We start from the raw sequence: 17163 nt of genomic DNA on the forward strand, positions 1-17163 counted from the left end.
TTACTGTATTTGTTGTTTGTTAAGATTATATATATGAAACAATAGATTTCAAAATGACATACATGAAAATTTAAAATTTTGAAGTTTAATAGTTGTTGATTTGAAAATTTAATGAAAAAAATAAGGACTTTATTGTTTTAGTTGTCGGTTGAAGTATTTGAAATTTCATTTTGCTTTAATGTATGCTATATTAAAGAAGTATAGGCTTCATAATGCTATATGTGACAACCGTCAAATTTCGGTCAAGTCAAAGTCAACTAAAGTCAACAAGTCAAACCGTTTGACTCAATTTGCCCGTGAGTACTAGAATTTACACTATGAAACTTCTACATAACTTCTATTCTAATGAGAAATCATAAAGCAAAAAGTGCGAACATCTAGATCTCCTTAACCTAAAACTGTAGTACGTAGCGAGCCAAACCGATAAAACAATGATGCATACTCATCCAGAGTGTGTAACATCCTTAAACAAGGCTTAACAGGGTTTACGAACCATGCATTGCGATGCCGGACACTCACAATTGTCACACATGGATCCTCTCTCAATCGTTTTCACTCTATCTCTCTCTATGTCAAATCTCTCCCAAATCTCTCCAAGTATGTGAAATCTCTCTCAAATATTTCTCTGTATTAGAAATCTCTCCAAGAATGTCAAATCTCTCCCAAATCCCTCTAAGTATGTGAAATCTCTCTCAAATATCTCTCTGTATGAGAAATCTCTCCAAGTATGTGAAAACTCTCGCAAATATCTCTCTGTATGAGAAATCTCTCCAAGGATGTCAAATCTCTCCCAAATCTCTCTCAAAAGTTTCCCGTAACTTTTTGGAATCATTCGGGTCATTCCGACCCTTAACCGGGTCAAAAACGGCTTAAAACGGGGTAAAAACGAGAAAACGGGACCTTAGGAACCGAAACCCCTCTTAAGGAGCCGAAGCTCCTTAAGGCCGAAAGTACCCCAGACGAGGACCGAGCCTCTGTTGGCTAAGATGCGCGAGGACCGAGCCTCTGCCTCTGTTCGCTTCTCGCCTTCTCTGTTCCCTTCTCTCGCTCTGTCTCTGTCGCCTCATCTGTTCGCTTCTCGCTCTGTCTCTACCCGCCTCTCTGTCTCTTCCCTACTCTCGGTCTCTACTCCGCCTCTCTGTCTTTTCCCTACTCTCGATCTCTGCCCGCCTCTCTGTCTCTTCCCTACTCTCGGTCTCTACTCCGCCTCTCTGTCTCTTCTCCCCTCTCGGTTCCTCTCCTCTCTCTTCTCCACTCTCGGTTCCTGCTCTCTCTCTTCTTCCCTCTTGGTTTCTGCCTCCCTCTCTCTCAGTTCAGCATCAGAAGACCGAACCTCGGCCAGAATTCGGAAATTTGTCACTTTTAGCCCATTTTTGATATTTTTAACATTTTAAGCCCGTTTTTCGTGATTTTAAAGCGGGATTTTCTCCAGAAATTATATTTTAACATAATAAACTCTAAATATTCATAATTTAAACATATTTTGATGAAAATCATTATCTAAATAATAAAAATCAAATGGGTGAATTATTAAAGGTGGAGTGTTGACTTTGCCTTATCCAATGTCACAAGCAACCACCCCACACCCACTCTTTGACTAACCACACCTCCCCACCTTACCTAGGTCACTTCAATGTCCCTCACACTCAATTTACACTCTTTCCCACGTTTTTAGAGCTGGAACAAACATCCTCTCTCCTCATTTCTCTCATTTGCCCTCATTTCACTAAGTATCAAACACCACTTTTCTCTCAAACTTTTCCCACTCCAATTTCGAGATTCAAGGCTGATTTTCAAGTGTTCTTCCACTCTTAGTAAGTATAATTCATCCTCCTTATGATTATTTCACTTCATTCTACTCAAATCATGAATATCTTACACAAACTCCATCATATTAGCGTTAGAGCTTCGAATCTTCAAGTGATTCTTCAAGTGTTCTTGGGTTGAACACTTCTCTTATTCAACACTTATCTACTGAAATCACTCAAGGTGAGTTCATACCCCTACATTTTTATGTTTTCTCAAGTTTTCAGGGGGGAATACAAGTTAAAACACTAAGAACTTAACTAAATTTTTCTAACAGCCTTCATCAGAAAAGTTCAACTCCATTCACGGACTGTTTTGGCCATCTTAAACATTTTTGTTTTCAAAACTGTACAAGGTGCAAATAGTTCAAGCTTTTAGCTTTAAAATGACTACTTGCACATCTCCATACGATTTTTTTACAATGTATAGTGATTTTTACAAAACTGCTTATCATTTCAAACAACAATCCGGACCAGTCTGTGATTTTGGACTTATTCACCCAAGTTGGAGGTCATTCAAAATCGTGATAAAAATTATGAGTAAACTAGACACATTTTGTGAACTCTCAGAATTTACGGATCTAGTTTTCGACTTCGTATGATTTTGCTATGATTTTTCCAAAACAGGGCAGAATGGCTAAATTTAGCCAACAGCATGTAAATATCATAACACTTTGTAATATGTTGAGCAAAGTGTATAATCATAAGTTCTAATTATTGAACGTGTTTCTTTGTTAGTTTATCATCATGAGCTGAAACTAAGTCATTCATAATAAATATTATTCATTCATTTTAGAACACGTATATTAAACTATAAAAAGGATAGTTTGATAAATTCATAACACTAATACATTTCCATAAAAGAATTCATACGTATTACATACATTATAGATAAATTATAATAGGTATAGTTTATGATACATCACTCAACACACTCGTACAAAAAGGTACATTCATACAAGAAAGATTTATATTCATACACATTTCAAGTAAATTTGTTTACCTATAGTTTGATAAATTCATAACACTAATACATTTCCATAAAAGAGTTCATACATATTACATACATTTTAGATAAACTATAATAGGTATAGTTTATGATACATCACTCAACACACTCGTACAAGAAGGGTACATTCATACAAGAAATATTTATATTCACACACATTTCACGTAAACTTGTTAACCTATATTGTGAGACTCTCTCTCTCTCTCTCTCTCTCTCTCTCTCTCTCCCCGTACGTCCGAGTGCGGGATATAATTCCTGGTAGTTATAATCAGAATCTCCTTGAGGGAGAACGTGATACTTGTATATAGATCTATATTGGGTTTGACACCCCACACCTTGCTGCTAGCTACAGTTGGACCTGCAGGTCTACGGGTGACAAATGTCATTTTATTTTTCGCGACACCTGAGAACGTCGTGGCAGGTTCACATAGTCATAGTATGATTATAGTGACTCACATAGGGATATAACAATCCATAAGTTTACGGGATTTTATTTTTAAAACCTAAATGAGTTTTATGTCGATTTAAAATCACTTTTTATCTCTATGAGTACAGATATTACTGTACACTTTTGGTTTTGGTAGTTACGACTACACATCATTTGAAACCACATTTATACTTTTAAGTATGGTCAATACTTGTTATTTCTCGGTCCTCTAATTTAGGACTACATATATATAAAGTATTAACGAACATGAGAACATACAGAAATTTCATTTAATTCAAACGCGTCCATGTCCATTTAAGTACATAACATTTTCTATTAATAAGAAAGGTTACTTATACATTTTGGTCTTCAGTCATAAGACTACATTACGCAGATTTTAAAGAAAATATCGGATTTTCTGGATACATATTCTAACGCTTTTACAAGGAAAACGATTTACTTTTCCAACGAAATCTCTTATGAACTCACCAACCTTTGTGTTGACACTTTTCAAAACTACTTGTATTCTCAGGAATTCAGTGAAAACAGGAAATCAACAACGTTTTGAGGATGGGACGATAAATCGTCAAACAGTTCATTTTGTATTATAATGTAATTGAGGTGAATCATGTAAACATGTGCTTTGATGTAACGTTTTCAATTATATTTGTGTTGGTTGTATTTACTTTGAGCACTATTATACTCATTGTTGTGATACTCTACATGAAGTCCTCCACCCCCGGACGTTTCCGCCATCCTTGGTTTGGGGGTGTGACACTATACATATATAATTAATTAGAGACTTCATCTCCTCTTAATGAGGAGTCAACTTTCATCCTCTTAATGAGGATTCAACCTTACAACATCTACTTCTGGAAGTTCTTAGAGTTCAACCTTCTTCAATCCTTCAACTCATCTGTAGATTCCTCTTATATATGCTTTTGGTTCATGTTGAGTTCATATTGAGGATGTACAGATGTATATTTCTGCTCATCTTTCAATTTTCATTTCAACAATTTATCAATCAATCTTGATTGATTTTTCATTCATCTCTATTATTAAGCGATATGGATCTTTTTTTTTCTGTTATTAGAAAATTTTGATCATTCATTTCAACCCGATGGGTTTTACCAGTTCTTTATCTTCCAGGCTCATGATCTTGGGTTTCACTGGTTCATCATTCATATATATTTATTAGAGATTTCAATCCTTTTTTTGTGTGTTATCATAAATTTAGATCGTTCAATCTATTGTCCTCAACATGTGCTTCTGGAACACCAACTACATTCAGGTTAATAAGTTAGAAAAGATGTAACAAATAGTAATTGATTGGTTTGCATTGAGAACAAAGAAAAAAAAATTGTATTTTGGGTCTAGTGTTAAGCTCATGATCGTGCATGCTTGGTATAAGTGAGTATTCTTTAGTATCGTTGATTTTTGATGTTGACATGGCTAATGTTAAAATTGTTGAATGATTGTTGATTTTTGATATTGTAACGGCTCATGTTAAATTGTTGATTTTTTATTCTTGAATGCCTTATGTTCAATACCTAAGTAATTGTTTTTACTTTATTGTATTGTAGGATGATGATGTCTTTGTTGATAACACCCCACATATTATTGATGATGATGATGATGTTGATACTGACAAAGGAGACATAAATATTGAAGATAACACCGCATTGCCAAAGAAAGAAAATAAAAGAAAACGGGCACCACAAAGAAAAGGTCAAAATGTTGGGATTCAGTGGAAGTGGTTATGGACGAAGATGGAAAGAAAACCAATAAATCTAAGTGCAAGCATTGCTTTAAAGTCTTTAATTCCGATGTAAACATAAATGGAACTTCTAGCTTACTTAAACATGCAAGAAAATGCAAACAAAATCCGGATAATATTAAAGGACAAAATACTTTACAATTAAAAAAAAACAACCTTTTTGGGGATGGTACTAGTGTCACTGTATGGAAACACAATGAAGATAGGATTAAAAAAGCTATGCTAAACCTATTTGTTGTAGGTGAACTCCCGTTTAAATTTGTGGAAAATGAAGCTTTTATAGAGTACACAAATGCTCTAAACGGGAAAGTCAAAATACCATCTAAGCATAAAATTAACCGTTATGTTGCCAAGTTTTATGTTGAAGAAAGGAAGAAATTGTTAACTTTCTTTGCTAATCCACAAAACATGATACACTTGACAACCGATAGTTGGACGTCATTGTGTCAAAAAACGAATTACATGGTTGTTACGGGGCACTTCATAGATGACGATTGGGTCATGCATAAAAGGATTTTAAATTTTAGACCAATAGATACTCATGTGGGAGAAGACATGGGGCGTTTGTTACTTGAATGCATACATGAGTGGGGGATAAAAAATGTGATGACTATAAGTGGACAATGCCAATACAAATGACAAAGCATTGAAATTCTTGACCAAAAAACTTCCGAACTTGTATGAAGGTGGAAAACATTTTCACGTTAGATGTGTGGCTAATATTTTGAACTTAATTGTGAAAGATGGGTTAAAATATCACAATACCCATGTGTCATGTGTTCAAAGAGCGATGAAATACATTAGACATTCAACTGCTAGAATTAGGAAGTTTAAAAAATATATGAAGGATTCCAACTTAGAAAGGGATAAGTTTTTATGTGGAGAGTGTCCAATGAGGTGGAATTCAACATTCGAGTTGTTGAAGAACGCTTTGAACTTAAAAGATGTTTTTTTTAATATGAAGTTAAAGGTAAAAATGTTTTTTTTGTTGTTATTTTTTACAAATAAAAACTCTTAGAGTGCAGTTTTTTTATTAATATTGTTTTTTTTGTTGTTGTATTTTTTTTGTAGACACCTCATTTGCACGTGATCTAAGTAGAGTCCCGCAACGTATCGATTTCAAAGTGATAGAAGAGGTTATAATGTTTCTTAAAAAGTTCAAAACAAAAACGGAGATGTTGTCGACTTCATCAAAACCGTTGGTACAAACTATTTTACGGTAAATTATAGATGTTGACCAACATCTAGAAACATGTTCAACAAAAGTGCATCTTTGTCATATGATCCCGCACATGCGTACCAAATACAACAAGTATTGGGGTTCAATAGAAAATTTGAATGATTTCACGTGTTTTGCCGTATTATTGGACCCCCAAATGAAGTCCATCTTTTTGTCAGCTATCATCAAGAAGATGATCGAAAACACGAGAACAGAGAAAACATATTGTTGGAAAGCACCATAAAACTGAATACGATGTCTACCGTGCTGGAAATTGAAAAGAGAATGGAAAATTTATTTAAAACCTATGAAGAAAAATATGCAAATGTAGGTTTGTCTCAAAAAGTAAAAGAAGTTGTAAGTTGTGATGTGGGTAACGATTTTTTGGACGCTTTCTTGATGGGACAAGGAGACACGTCGGTGACAGTTGAAAACGAATTGACAAGATATTTAAATGAATCTATAGTGACTTTTGATAAAAATTTCGACATCCTATATTGGTGGAAAAAAATGCATTGCGTTTTCCGATCGTCGCTCGTATGGCAAAAGGTAATTCTACTATTTAACTTCGTTTTCTTTTAGTTAAGTTATAAATTATTATATTTATAATTTTGTGATGGTTTGTTGTTAGATACTTTATCCATACAAGTGACGACTGTGGTGTCAGAATCCGCTTTTAGTACTTGCGTTCGAATTCTAGATGAGTATAGAACACGTTTGAATACACTAATTGTTGAAGCTTTAGTATGTACCCAAGATTGGGTATGAAAATCATGAAAACTCATTATAGACGATGATGAAGACATATTGAAGGATGATGACATAGCGTTGGGTAGTAAATTTAAATCATATTTTATTTATTTGTTGTTTGTTAAAAAAATTAGATGCTCACTATGCTTTGGTGTTAAATGTTAATTATATAGAGATTGAAGCGGCGATGAAGGAAAAATAAGACAGAGAGAATGTAAAGTAGCCGATTGAAGTTTAATTGTTTTTTTCATAAATTGTTTGTTTTCGTATAATGGTAATTTGGTTTAGTACATGGTTATTATTAGTTTGGTACAATGATAGTTTGGTTATTATTATTTTAGTACAATGATTGTTTGGTTATTATTATTTTGGTACAATAATATTTTGATAATTTTGGTTTGCTACTTATTACATTTACATTTATCTTCACTTATGTATTTTTTTATTCCAATTGTGCAAACAATAAAAATACGAATGATGGATATTACGTAGTAAGATTATAACTTGAAATAGTATGATAGAGACTAGAGAGTAATATTACAAACAAAACCCGAAGCCATAAACAACAAAGATACAAACAAAACTCGAAACCGTAACCAACACTGCGAAAGTATAATTCGGTCCAAAACCCGAAACCCGCTTTAGTACCCGGAACCAGACCGGACCGAACCCGGACCCGATACACGCAAAAACGGTCTGGTTTTCGGGTAAGGTAATTCATGATTTTCGGTCTTCGGGCCGGTTTGGTTCGGGTTTGGCCCGTTGCTCATCCCTATCTGGTATTCTATTGATCATCAACAAATCCCCTAATACTACTATTTCTCCTTTTACACAGGTGTTGGTTTCATCTAGTAGACTTAAAATACGCAAAAAATAAAGTTAGTAGGTCAGATCGAAGCCAACATGATTGAATCAAAACTCAGAAATCGATATAGATGTGAAGGTGTTTACCAAATCAGATCGATGTGTAGGAGAAACATATATGGTGATGCAGGCACAACAACAGAGAAAGAAGAGAGATCTCGATCGTAGTGGAGTGGTCCGATGATCATAGAGAAACAAGGGAGAATGGATGTGCAGTAATGATGGACAAACCAATTCAAAATCAAAGCGTCTTCAGTGGGTTGTCGGAGGATGGATCTTAAGTTTGAGCAAGATAGGAGAGAGAGAGAGAGAGAGAAAGAGAGATGAAACTTTATTTTATCAGATATTAGATTTAAGAAATCATTTAATTATACTTTTATTCCTATAATACCTCTTACTGAATTAATTAAGATGCTCTTCCTTCTTTTTTGTCTACTTATTTACAAAAATGCCACCTTGTATCTCGACCCTTCCTTTTTTTGATCCAACGTTCCACCTTTAGTTATCGAGTTCTCTGGGAACTTTGAGTTCTCAAATGATCATTCCTTCCATTCTCTCTCTCTCTCTCTCTCTCTCTCTATATATATATATATATATATATATATATATATATATATATATATATATATAAAGTGGGATTAGTTAGGAACAATTATCTTTTTGGACTTTGGACATTTGCCACACATCTTTTGGTATTGTCTATTTTGGTCCCTCCCTATCAACTAATAACTTTTGTTGGGTGTTACCTAGAGAAGTTTATGAGATTTGCAGATATTTACCTTCTTAAAATAAGGATTGTGTGACTGTGATGTACGCGTGTTCTTCTTTACCACCGCTCCACGTGCCAATGGTTTTCTTCCTTTCAACATCACTGATGTTTCTTCCTCTGAATTTGAAGCCGGCCTGAAATGGTTCTTATGCAACGTCTTCCTCTGCTCCTGACGACCCTTCCTGCCTTTCGCTTCCATTGTCTCTGATTAAAGAGGCTATTGATCGAACACCCAACAAAAATCGTCGTCCCTTGTGGCTTGGCCCCGATTCTCTTTTCATCCCATGTTTTTTTCTATGATTCATGTTCATGTTACATCGGTCAGTGATGAATCCCTAATGGTATGGGATTAACTTCTAAAATTGCAGGTTAGTTGATTCAGTAGTTTACCTTTGCTTCGATTCAGTTTCTAAAAATTTTAATCTACATGTTACATCACCTTCTGAAACAGTTCACCACTTTCTTTCTAGGTTTCGAGTATTTGCAAGTTACATCTACGTTTGATTTCATTCTTGTCCATCTGCGTTTAAGGTAAACCACCGATGTTCATTTTTTTAATACCCCTTCACTATGTTTCTGTATAAAGATAGCAACCATATAAGTCAGAAATCAAGTTTTTAGAATGCAAAGCATATCACATTTAATTTTGAAGATGCAGTTTTATTCTTTAACAAGGCATGTCACTTACCTAAACAGGGCTGTAATGAAACAATTTCAGAGCTTCATACTTTGAATGAGGAAATGAGGAATCATACAAATACAATCAACATTGTGTACATTTTCATACGCGTTCACTTAACTAAATATACATAAATTAAACAGCTTTATGACCCATCATTTACAGGCTTCTCAAATCTCAATACAAACTTAACTATTGTTCTTAGTGTAAGAGCCAAAAATAACACACCAGAGTTGCACGAATGGTTGGTTCTTGTATGTATTCTCAAAGTATAAAGACAAGAATAAGAGTCTCTCTACAGAAAAATTTTTATAACACAAGAACGAATTTACCGAGAAAACCAATAAACAATATTTTGGTCATCAAATTGTATAATTCTTTTAAACTATTTACAAATCAAACCTAAAACGTCAATGGAATGGAATTGGCAGATTATAATTTCTTTGTCTGATAGACTCCTTCCTTTCAATTGTAGCGTTACTTACTTATTTTTGCATTTTCCCATGAACCTTTGTCTAGAAGTCTCTCATTTATGTCAATCAAGTGCAATCTTCTTTTTTTCATTTTCCCCGATAACTTTTTATTTGCAAAAAGAAGCTTACTAAAAAGTCAATGACCCAATATTAATGACAATTCACATTTTTGTATTTCTTGTATTGTGTACATTCAAGTTGCTTTTATAATGAATTGGTCATTAATTTACATATGTTGTAGAGCATTAGACTCGTGGGAGTGGGAGACAAGCTTCCCTCACTTTTTGTGGGTCATACTCTTCTTTTCCTTACTTTCTTCTCCTTCACCTAAAACCCAATGAATGGATGGGAAGTGCTTCCTTCACTATTTAAAAAAAAATTGATTTTTATGATTTATAATTTTTAAATTAAAAACAACCAAAATATTTATTTAAAAAGAAAATGCATTTCATTAATTAAAATAAAAATAACAATAAACCTAAAATTTAAAAAACTAGAAAATTAAAAAAAAAACACACACACACAAACAAAAAAATCAAACAAACCAACAACGATCTACGAAAAATATTTTTTCAAAAGTTTTTCCCTCTTCTTCTTCACTAGGTCGAGAGTCGGTCCCGAGAGATGATCGATATTTTTCATCAAAAACTTCATATCCTCCATTTCTTGTCTCTCCACCCGCTCATTCTTCCTTGCTTCTTCTTTTTCTTTGTCTAACGTTAAACGTTCGGAGAAATTAAGATTATATCGATCAAACGACGCTGTTATTTTTCACATTTCGTCAAGGTCCATGCTGAAATCCGATGCACCCGAAGAAGTCCCTTTTCCCTTCCTCTTTCCTTTGCCCCTACCCATCGGTCGGGAAATTTATTCTAGCTCGAGTTTGCCGTCCTGATTTAAATCTAGATCAACCAAAGCATCGGAGGAATTTGTGTAACCACTAGAGCTCGTTTTCGTTCGCTTTGATTGTTGGACTCCAAAAATAAAATCATGCTCGTATTTTTTCCACATAGGACATCAGACCAATAATTTCCAACAATCATGTCACTTGAATGGTTTTCTGACTTTCTCAAGGTAAAATTGCAAAGTTTCTTGAAGTATTTCTTCGTCTCATTGGCCGCTTTTTCGTTGGGTTTTAGGTTGTTGTACAACCCGTTTATTTTTTAAACCTCCTTTGCTATTTCTCGAAACTTCGAATTCAATTGGTGTTTCGTACGGTAGTCGTCACCTTTTTCTAGCTCCTCCCAAAACCGTTCTAAAATACGAAATCAAAAATGATCTCCCGGTTGTGAATTTCCTTGAATCGAATCCTCCGAAATGTCAGCCCAAGCTTTGACCAAAAGTAGCTCTTCTTGTGAATGTCATGTTGCCGGTTTTTGTCTACCTGGTTGTGCGACACCCTCGCACGCTTGTTTTTTCCCTTTACGTCTTTGTGGGGGGTGGTGTGGGTTGAGTTTCGGGAACCATCTCTTCTTCTTCCGAGTCATCCAACTCATCGACAAGTTGGCGTTGTTGTTAGGTTTGGGGTTGAGGTTGTTTTGACGATTGTTGATCCAGAAAAACAACAAAGTTTGAAAACATTTGCGTCGTAACATTTGGAAATTGGATCGGGTAATATTGTCCAACATTTTGGTATTAAAATTGTAGTGAGGATTGAATGAGAACATCTAGTTGGGGGCGATAAACTACTTGTGGTGATGAATCGATAGCAAAAATGTTTCGAGTAGAGATGTTTAAACTCGAACCATGACTTTTTTTCCTTCAATCGGAAGTTGGGGTTTGATTGTCGGAATTTTTTTTTTTTTGAGAAAAAAATAGAGAGAATAGAGGGTTTGTTTAAATGTTGATTGAAGGTAAATAGTTGGGTATTCATAGGTGTTTAAAAAGGTAAAAAAAACAACAACAATAACAAAAAAAAAAAAACAAAGTTTAGAAATGTAAAAGTGACAATAAATTATTGAAATTAATAATCTTACTAAACATTAAAAAAAAATAATAATAAATAATAATAAATAAATAAATAAAGTTTAGGAAATCACATATTTTGTCATAAAAACAAAGATCAAACATCATACAAAAATGAATTGAAATGAGGAAAAATTAAAATTGAAGGTTAAAACGGACATTCTTTGTGACGACGGATATCAAACTTGCTTCAAAACCATCTACCATTCTATCATTATCCATATAAGTTTCTGTCGCGTCTTCTATATGATCCACATCAGTACAAGATTTCATAAAAAATATCGTTAGTTAACAACATAACACCGTCAATATATTGTTAGTGCTTTGTAATTTATCCAACCAGATTCATAAAAAAAACGTGAGTCTAAATTGAATACGAATACAAACATATATAAACATATATAAGTATAAATATGAAGCTATCTTATTCATACGCAACACGCTTTTGCCCTTGGGTTTGTAAGCGAGTCACCAGACAATAAATTTCAATTTTGGAACATATGTAAATCATTTTATTAATGTTTCACAAATGATAAATATGTTTAAGCATTAAGTTTCATTGGTGTGCTCGTTTATATTAAAAATAATGGAATTTGAAAGGTGAATATTTTCTTTAAAGAAAAGAATGTGAAAGGTTAACGAAGGAAGCGATGTGCCTTGATGATCAACCATTGAGCATATTTCAGGTTAACATTCGTTAAATGTTTAAAGTAAATTCATTTAATGAATTATTTCCTCATAACTAAATCCACGTTCGCATCTATTTCTTCGAGACTATATTACTTTCTCAAAAGTGGATTTATTCTGTTTTCTTTATTAAAATTAACTAAGCGGATGCCCGTACGTTGCGCAGAAAAACATACATAATTGAAATCTTTATAAATATATGTTTTTCTAAATATAACAATAATGTTGTTGTTAAATTTGATATAATAATTCGTATACTAAATTGATATAATATACTGATTATTTTGAATTATATGATAATATATACATCTATGATAATTGCATAATCTCAATCGTTTGAATGACTTCTACCTGTGAGTTAGTCATGAATAAAATTAAATATAATATATGGTTTAGTGATATTTATAGTTATTGTTACTGTTAACTAATTTTTTAAAATTTATTTGTTTAACGTTTTAATTTCTACCATTATAATTATTTAAAACATCATACATTGTTTTTTTATTTTAAATGTATTAATATAAGCATTTATATAGAGTTATTTTTAACTATTGTTATTGTAAGTTATTTTAAGCTACCTATTTAAAAACTTTTAACGATTATAAAAATATCTTTAGGAAATATTTTAGTTAAATTGATATTACAATTACTTTTTGCATTTAGCACTATAATTTATCATTTTTAACTATTCACAAAATATTCATTGAGTTTTCTAAGCGGAACTGAAATTTATATTTAAATTGACACTGTAATATTATATTAAGATTAACAGTTTAAGTATTTTGTCCAAATTGTTCAAAAGTTTATAGTTTAAAACTGATATTTGTTTACATACAACAACATATTAATTATAATAAATTAATTATAATATGTTAAAAATTAAAGTCATAACTTTATTAGTAGAAGTAAATATATTATTTTAATATTGAAATTTAGTTTATTTATGATTACACTTTAGGTTTGATATTTATTTAACCTTATTAACAAAATTATAATCATTATTAGAAAGACATTACAATGTATCACTTTTATCTATTTACAAAGTATTCTTTGGGGTTTTTAAGTTAAACTAAAATTTATATTTAAGTTGACCCGATAATGTTATATTCAAATTAATAATTTAAGTATTTTATATAAATTGTTTAAAAGTTTTAGCTTTAAAATGATAATGGTTTACATCCAACAATATGTTAAAGCTAATAAATTAAGTATAATATGTTAACAATTAAAAAACATAAATTTATTAGTAGAACTAATATATTTTTTTAATATTGAAATTTATTTTATATATTATTACATTTTAGGTTTGATATTTATTTAATTTTATTAATCAACTTATAATCATTATTAGAATGAAAATGAAAAGTCATGGGAGTTTCAAATGAATGTGGTGAAAGAAAAATGGATGAGAGTTTCAAATGAATGTGGTGAAAGGAAAAATGCTACATTTATAAGTATATATAGATATAGATTTAGGGATTTTCTAATATGCCTCAAGGGTACATATAATAAATATTAATTGAAGTGTTAATTATGATGAATATTATGATAGTTAAATATGATAAATATTAATTATAAATAATATTATTTATAATTAATGTATTTTACATTTAATTATGGTAATTTTACATATAAGTAATGTTTATCACATTTAATTATGGTAATATTTTTTACAATTAACACTTCAACTAATGTTTCTTATATGTGTCTTTAGGACATATATTAGAAAATTATATTAGAAAATCAACTAATTTTCTTTTTATGGTTATATTTTTTCGAACATTTAATGAAATTATTTTCTTTAAAAACTAGTTCATAATTTATTTCCAACGATTAATTTTAAAAGGAGACAACAAAATTATGTTTTGTTATTTTATGTTTAAATATTTAGTTTAATGAGAAATTTTTAGTTTTATTAATGTTTTAATTGTTTTTTTAGTTTAAATATTTTAAAAATAATAAATACTATTTGTTTGTATTAAAAATAATAAATTTTGACAAGTAAATGCTTTTTGTCAAAAAAAAAAAAAAGTGTGCGAAAGGTTAACGAAGGAAGTGATGTGATTTAATGATGAACCAACCAACATTATTCTATTTAAAATTCATTAACTATATAAAATGAATTAATTTAGTGAACTATTTCCTCAAAACTAAAATCATTTCATCAAAACTAAAATCTAGGGATGAGCATATGGACTGGGGAACCGGTCGAAACCGGTATCGGAACCGGAACTCGATGGAACCGGTCAGGCCGGGACCGAGACGTTATTTTTGTGGATTTTTGGAACCGGAAACCGGTAGAAACTGGAACCAATATAACCGGAATCGGTAGAACCGGCAAAAACCGGAACCGTATGATGCTATTTTACAATGACCGATTCCAACATTTGAAGACGCGATAAGAACTGGTAGGAACCGGAAACCGGTAGAACCGCCGGGCCGGTTCGGTTCTTGATTTTAGCTGAAACCGGTTCCCGGGTCGGGTCTGGTTCGAACCGGTTCTAGTCGGTTCTAGCCGGTTCGATCATTTTGCTCACTCTACTAAAATCATTTCCTCAAATCTAGATCCATTTTGTATCATTTATTTAAATTAATTTTATGTTCTTTTTACGGTTAGATTTATTTTCTGCCAGTTAATAAAATTATTTTCTTATTCAAAAGTTATTTCAAGCGATTAATTTTAAAAGTAAACAACAAAATTAAGTTTTAATCTTTTTATGTTTAAATGTTTAGTTTAATGAAAAAAAGTAAAATATTATTAATGTTTTATTTGTGTTTTTAGTTTAAATATTTTTTAATAATAAACACTAGATTTTTATAAAGGAAAATTTTCAAAATGGTCTTTATCTTTTAAAAAAAATTGACTTTAGTCATTAACTTTTAGGTCATCAATGTTGGTCCCTATGGTTTAAAAGTTTTCAATGTTTGGTCATTTTGCCTAACTTCGTCACATTTTTTTCTGTTAAATCCTAACAATTGAAGGTAAAAACGATTTTCTCCATACCTCATGTACCATTTCATATGTCATTAGGCAACCCTAATTTTAGATTCAAATCCAGTAATCATTTAGGGATTCCCAGTCAACGAATAGTTAATGGTTCCTATTTGTCATAAAATTTTTTTTTAATGAATTAAAACTGTTTAATTTTATTTATTATATATGATAGAAAAATAACTTCGCTACCCTTACCCTTTAGATCCTCATCCTTTTCACTCTACTCAATAAACATTGCCAGATTGCCGTTGCCATTCGTCACCAGAAAATCGCCAAAAATCACCACAACCCCACCCTCCGTATCCACCTCATAATAATGAGGTAAACTGATTTATAATGAGGTATCCACCTCATACAATGGAATGAAACAATTCATTCATTCCAATAACTATAAAATTGATTTATGTAGAAAGGTCGTTTAATGGAAGAAGAAGCTCAATGTTATGCATCTAAAGTTGTAGATCCTCTTGAATACATCCATAAATTAGGAAGCTGAATATCATTCCATGAGACATGTTTGTACAGAGCTTGCTTGGGTAAGACGGTTATTTTTTGAATTGGATGTTTAAAATATTACTTTTATACCATTAAAATGTGATAATATGGCAACAATTTATATTGCTTCAAACCCTTTTCCATGAAAAGGGGAAGCACAATGAACTTGATTGTTATTTCATGAGGTAAAAGTTCAAGAAGGTCCGATTATATTATCACATGTTGCTACCAATGATCAACGAGCTTTTGTATTCACTTTATCATTGCATGGTTCTCAACATGTTAATGCTATATCCAAACTTGGTTTGCTTAATTTCCCGTAGGCTTTGAGAGAGTGTTGTTAAAATAAACTCAATAGTTGGTGTTAGTTATTACCAATGTTGTAAAAATCGATCGACGGTAGTTCAACGGTCGACTGCTGTTAATGCATTAATCGGTCTGGGAATAATCGAGGACCATAGATTATTAATAAAATATTAAAATTAATCAAAGATTAACATAACTAATTCAAAATTAGAAAGTAAGAGAATTTGTAATTTGAAAATTTGAAAATACGAAAATGTAACATCCCAAAAATACGATATAAAATTTCATTTTGTATTATTAATAAAACCATAGTTATCAAAATATCACATGAAAATCATAATTCATTGTTTCTCAAAACATCATAAACATTTGTTAAACATATTAGAGTAAAAACATCCCAGGCTAAAATCATGGTGTGCGCACCACAATCATCCCGAGCTATTCCCTTTGCTACCGGAAGTACCTGAAACCAAAACTGAAAACTATAAGAACGAAGCTTAGTAAGTCTCCCCAAACTACCACATACCATACACATAATCACATAATAACATAACATGGGCCTTGTCCACTTCATCGGGCTCGGACCGGTATTGGGCCCCGCCCGACATCGGACCGCAATCCAGCATCGGGCCCCACTCGACATCAAGCAAAGTTCGGTATACATATAACATATCAAAAAATACACATAAATAATCACATAACATAAACATATAAACATTCGTCAGGACCCGCCCGACATCGCACCGAAATCTGAAAGCATACAAACATTTTGCGGGCTTTGCGCAACATCGGACCGAAGTCTGGGAACATACAAAACAGACACATGCAAGAATCACAAATACATCAAGCATATAAACATTTCTCGGGTACTGCCCGACATCGGATCGAAATCTGGAAACATATAAACCTACATCAGGCACTGCCCGACATTGGACCTTGGTCC

Source organism: Lactuca saligna, chromosome 4 (assembly GCF_052625555.1).
Source record: "Lactuca saligna cultivar CGN05327 chromosome 4, ASM5262555v1, whole genome shotgun sequence".
In the NCBI taxonomy this organism is placed as follows: domain Eukaryota; kingdom Viridiplantae; phylum Streptophyta; class Magnoliopsida; order Asterales; family Asteraceae; genus Lactuca; species Lactuca saligna.